Source organism: Hipposideros armiger, unplaced genomic scaffold (genome assembly GCF_001890085.2).
Source record: "Hipposideros armiger isolate ML-2016 unplaced genomic scaffold, ASM189008v1 scaffold_134, whole genome shotgun sequence".
NCBI classification, from domain to species: Eukaryota; Metazoa; Chordata; class Mammalia; order Chiroptera; family Hipposideridae; genus Hipposideros; species Hipposideros armiger.
In genome coordinates, this window is record NW_017731484.1 from 3,010,397 (window position 1) to 3,016,644 (window position 6,248).

Genomic DNA, 6,248 nt, shown 5'->3' on the forward strand with positions numbered 1-6,248 from the left:
GCCCTCTGGCGTCCCAAGCCAGTTCTTAACCACCGCGCCACTCGGCCGGCCCCCTGTGGATTTATTTTTAAACCAGTGCTTATTCCATATTTATTTTGTGCTTTCATATAATTCTCTCATCCTCCCCACAATCTCATGAAGACATCCGAAAGCACTTCTATTCGACATATGAGGAAAATTAAATGCAAAGAGGTAAAGTGACTTGTCTGGGGCTGCATAGTTAATATATGACAAAGCTGAGATCCAAACCCATCCTTGGTTTTCGTCTCAGTGGTTAGTGTTCTGCTCTCATTATGGACATTTTCTGCCCACTGCAACCTCAGGGGGATTCATTAGCGTTCAACAAAATGTAGGGTAAGCCCCTTTCAGATGCTGGAGACACACCGGTAAATGGGGCAGGCAAGGTCCTTAGGTCTTGGAGTATACATTTCAGTAGGAAAACCACACAATCTCATAACTAAGTAACTTCAGATGTCTATGAAGGAAGAAAAAGAAGATGGTGAGTCAGAGGGCCTTGTGAGAAGAGTTGGAGAGGGAGAACAAAGAAGAAAAGATCCTCTGAGGAGGTAACAAGTGAGCTGGATCCTGAAAATTAAGATGGAGAAGGAGCCCACCCCAGAAAGATCTGAGAGGAAAGCACTAGGAAAATAGAACAGCAGATGCAAAGGCCCTGAGGGAGGACCAGCTGGTAAGACAGGTGAGTGCCAAGAATGGAAAGAAAGCCAGAGCAAGATAAGGGCGCAGAGATGGGGTTGGATAAGTGAGCAGAAACCAGATTGTGTGAATTTCATTCTTGTGCAATAGGAAGACACTAGGAGTCAAGCCTGTTGATCTAATTTATATTTTTATTTTTTAAAAAAATTTTATTAAAATATAGCTAACATATAATATTATAATAGTTTCAGGTGTACACCATAGCTATTCAATATCTACACACCTAAAGAAGTGATCACCATGAAAAGTCCAGCAACCACCTGACACCGTGCCACATTATCACAATATTATTAACTATATTCCCTATGCTATATATTCCATCCCCATGACTTATTTGTTTTTGCCTGGAAATTTGAACTTCTTATTCCCCTGCACCGTTTTACCCACCTTTAAAATTTTTTTCAATTACAGTTGACATTCAGTATTATTTTATATTAATTTCAGATGTACAAGACCGTGGTGAGACATTTACATAATTTAAGAAGTGATCTCTCTGACTAGTACCCATCTGGCACTATACATAGTTATTACCATATTACTAACTATATTATCTATGCTTTACTTTACATTCCCATGACTATTTCATAATTACCAATTTGTACTTCTTAATCCCTTCTCCTTTTTCACCCCAATCCCTACCCCTCCCATCTGGCAACCATCAACTTGTTCTCTGTATCTATGAGTCTCTTTCTGTTTTGTTTGTTGATTTATTTTGTTTTTAGATTCCACATATAAGTGAAATCTCATGGTATTTGTCTTTCTCTGTCTGACTTATTTTCACTTAGCATAATACCTTCCAAGTCCACCCATGTTGCTGCAAAAAAGATTTTATTCTTTCTGGGCAGGCTGGGTGGCTCAGTTGGGTAGAGCATGAGCTCTGAGCAACAGGGTTGCCGGGTTGATTTCCACATGGGCCAGTGAGCTGCGCCCTAGCTGAGCTGCTGCTGAGCTGCCAACGGGTGGCTGGATGACTCAGCTAGTGAGAGCGCGAGCTCTTAACAACAAGGTTGCCGGTTTGACTCCTGCATGGGATGGTGGGCTGCGCCACCTCCCAACCCCCTCAACTAGATTGAAAGTGACTGGATGTGGAGCTGAGCTGCGTCCTCCACAACTAAGATTGAAGGACAACAACTTGACTTGGAGCTAATGGGTCCTGGAAAAACACAGTGTTCCCCTTCCTCAATTCCCCAACACTGTTCCCTTTCCCAATTCCCCAATAAAATCTTTAAGGAAAAAAAAAGAAAAAGAATTTATTATTTTTGATGGCCGAGTAATATTCCATTGTATCAATGTACATCTCCTTTATCCAGTCATCTATTGATGGGCACTTAAATTGTTTCCATATCTTGGCTATTGTAAATAATGCTGCACTATACACAGGGGTGCATATATCTTTTCAAATTGGATTTCTTTAGATAAATACCCAGAAGTGGGATTGCTGGGTCATAAGGTAGTTCTACAAGTATTTTTAATTTTTTGAGGAACCTCTGTTGGTGCAACCTCCATAGTGGCTGCACCAATTTGCAATCCCACCATCAGTGCACAAGGGTTTCCTTTTCTCTACATCCTTGCCAAAATTTGTTGTTTGTTGATTTATTGATGATGGCCATTTTGACAGGTGTGAGGTGATATCTCATTGTGGTTTTGCATTTCTCTGATGATGAGTGATGTTGAGCATCTTTTCATATGTCTATTGGCCATCTAAATGTCCTCTTGGAGAAATGTCTATACAGCTCCTCTGTCCATTTTTTTAAGTTAGATCGTCAGGTTTTTTTGGTGTTAAGCTGCATGAATTCTTTATACATTTTGGAAATTAACTTCTTATTAGATGTATCAATGGTGAATATCTTATCTTATTCAGTAGGTTGTGTTTTCATTTTGTTGAAGGTATCCTTTGCTGTGCAAAACCTTTTTAGTTTGGTGTAGTCCCATTTGTTGATTTTTTTGTCTGTTTCTGTTGCCCACGGTGATATGTCAGAAAAAAATATTACTAATAGCAATGTAAGAGAGTTTAATGCCTATGTTTTCTTCTAGGAGTTTTATGGTTTCAAGTCTTCATTTAAATCTTTAATCCATTTTGAGTTTATTCTTGTATATGGTGTAAGAAGGTGGTTTAGTTTCTTTTCTTTCTTTCTTTCCTTTTTCTTTTTTTTGCATGTATCTGTCCAGTTTTTCCAACACCATTTATTGAAGAGGCTGTCTTTACCCCTTTGTATATTCTTGCCTCCTTTGCCACAGGTTAACTACCATATAGGTGTGGGCTTATTTCTGGGCTCTTTATTCTGTTCCATTGACCTATGTGTCTGTTTTTATGCCAGTACCATGCTGTTTTGATGGCTGTAGCCTTGTAATATAGTTTAAAATCAGATATTGTGATACCTCCATCTTTGTTCTTCTTTCTCAAGATTGTTGTGGCTATTCGGGGTCTTTTATTGCTCCATATAAATTTTAAGATTATTTGTTTTAGTTCTGTGAAACATGCTATTTGTATTTTGATAGGGATTGCATTGAATCTATAGATTGCTTTAGATAGTATGGACATTTTAACAATGTTAATTCTGCCTATCTATGAGCATGATATATGCTACCATTTATTTGTATCTTCTTCAATTTCTTTCTTCAGTGTCATAATTTTTCAAGTACAAGTCCTGTACTTCTTTGGCTAAATTTATTCCTAGGCATTTTATTTTATTTTTTAATGCAATTGTAAATGGGATTGTTTTCTTTTTTCTTTTTTTAAAGATTTTATTGGGGAATTGGGGAAGGGGAACAGTGTTGGGGAATTGGGAAAGGAGAACAGCCAAGTTGTTGTCCTTCAATCTTAGTTGTGGGGGGTGCAGCTAGCTCAGCTCCAAGTCCAGTCTCCATCCGGCCTCCTGTGGGCAGCTCGCGGCCACTCAGCTCAAGGTGCTGTGTTTAATATTCGTTGTGGGAGGGTGTAGCCCACCATCCCATGCGGGAGTTGAACCTGCAACCTTGTTGTTAGGAACACACGCTCTTAACCAACTGAGCCACTCAGCCGGTCCTGGGATTATTTTCTTAATTTCTCTTCCTGATAGTTTGTTATTGGTGTTATAAAAATGCAACTGATTTCTGAATATTAATTTTGTATGCTGCTACTTTACTGAATTCATTTATCAGTTCTAATAGGGTTTTTTTTGTTGTTGTTGCTTTGTTTTATTTTTTGGTGGAATCTTTAGGGTTTTCTATATATAGTATCATGTTATCTGCAAATAATGACAGTTTTACTTCTTCCTTTCTAATTTCGATGCCTTTTATTTCTTTTCCTTGTCTGATTGCTGTGACTAGGACTTCCAGTACTATGTTGAATAAAAGTGGTAAAAGTGGGCATCCTTGCCTTGTTCCTAGTCTTAAGGAGAAGGCTTTTAGCTTTTCTCCACTGAGTATGATGTTAGCTGTGAATTATTATGTTGAGGTATGTTCCCTCTATTCCCAATTTGCTGAGAGTTTTTATCAAATGCATGCTGGATTTTTTCAAATGCTATTTTCTGCATCGATTCATATGATCATATGATTTTTATCCTTCATTTTTAAAATGTGGTGTATCATGTTAATTGATTTGCAGATATTGAACCAACCTTGCATCTCAGGAATAAATCTCATTTGATTATCATGTATGATTGAGTGATTTATTTATTTATTTATTTATTTATTTTAAAAGATTTTATTGGGGAATTGGGGAAGGGGAACAGNCTGTTGTTCACCATCTTAGCTGTGGAGGGCAGTGTCACTGGCCCTCATATGTGGGATCCGAACCGGGGCCCTCTGGTGTCCCAAGCCAGTTCTTAACCAACGCATCACTCGGCCGGCCCTGACCACATCTACTTCTAAGGGAGATGACCCAAGGGGACAGAGGCTGGTGGGTGCTGGGACCTAGTCACATGGGAGATAGGACTATACTCTGTCTCTGCCCCCTGAGAAGTCTCTGGTAAAACAGGCCTTTTTCTTCCTTAGAGGGAGTGGGGCAGTGGTGGGGTCTTGGCCCCGGCCCTCTGGACTTCCCAGAGATGGCGGAGAAAGGACTGGGAGAAGGAAGGAGGTATTGGAATGGCACACCTCTGCACTGTGCCCTTACCCTACTCGTGGGACAGCAGCTGGTGGCCCCTCCTGCTCCCAGCTTCCTGTTCATCCCCAGCACCCTGGCTGTGCATTTGCATTGTGATTCTTGCCCCTTCTTTTTACACCCTCAAGACTGTGCGCACTTATCCCCATCCCCAAGGTCACACAGCAGCCTCCAGGGTTCTCATGGGCTCCACAGGCTGGCGCCTCTGCCACGCGACAGGGAAGCCTGTCAAGGTGATTATAAACTCCCCAGAGAGACAGGCCTATCATTAGGAGCAGACTTTCCACTTCCTCAAAGCAGCTAGCTCTCCTGTTTTTTTTCTAATAAGACTCTACTGGGGCTCTGGCAGGCTGCCTGCTATACGGGGCCGCAGTGTGGACGTGGAACAGCCTCAGGAGGAGAGAGGGTACGTAGGGCTCCTCCCTTGGGTAGATCACCTTTGTCTTTGAGAGCTGATGTCCCAGGGAGATTAAGCCACTTTAACCACCCCACCTCCCACCTTCTAGAAAAAACTAAGAGAAAAGGGAGGTTAGATGAGCTGTAACAGGGCATGGGGCTCCTGTAGGAGAACGCTCTGGGGGCTTCTTTCCCAAAAGGCTTTGCAGGGGTGCAGCTCTCCTCAGTCTCTCTCTGCACTCCAGGAGGCTGGCACTGCCTCTGTGGCCATGGGTGAAACAGGGCCTCCTAAAGCATACAGCAGAGAGTCCGAAGAGGGCCGGTCCCAGAGGCCACGCCATCCTTCTTGCCACCAACAACCTCTTAGACAAGCCCTTCCACTTTTTAGAATCAACCACATTTTTTCTATAAAGGGCCACATTGTAAATATGTTCAGGGCCACACAGTCTCTGTCACAACTATTTAGCACCATCCTTGTAGCATAAAAGGAGGCACAGACAACACACAAATGAAAGAGCATGGCTGTCTCCCAATACAACTTGACTGGTGGACACTGAGATTTGAATTTCATACAATTTCATGTGTCACGAAATAGTCTTCTTCTTTTGATTTTTTTTGTTTTCAGCCACTTGAAAATGTGAAAACCCTCATCACTTGTGGGCCATGCAAAAACCATCGGTGGCTTGGAATTGGCCTGCAGGTGGTGGTTTTCTGTTTATCCCTCCATCAGAGTTGCCTTGTGTTTCAGCATTCTTAAATAAAAAGAATGATAAAGTTGATTAAAGGAGTGGAGAAGAAAGTGATGTGTAATAGCACCCAGACTCTATTTTACCATCTTTGGTAACCCTGTGGATTTATTATTATTATTTTTTAAAGATTTTTATTTATTTATTTTATTGGAGAATTGGGGGTATGGGAACAGCGCTGGGGAATTGGGGAAGGGGAACAGACAAGTTCCTGTCGTTTTGTTCTTCAGTCTAGTTGTGGAGGACGTTGCTTCACTGGCCCAAGTTGGCACCATCATTGCGCTCCTCCCGGGCGAGGCAGATCAGTC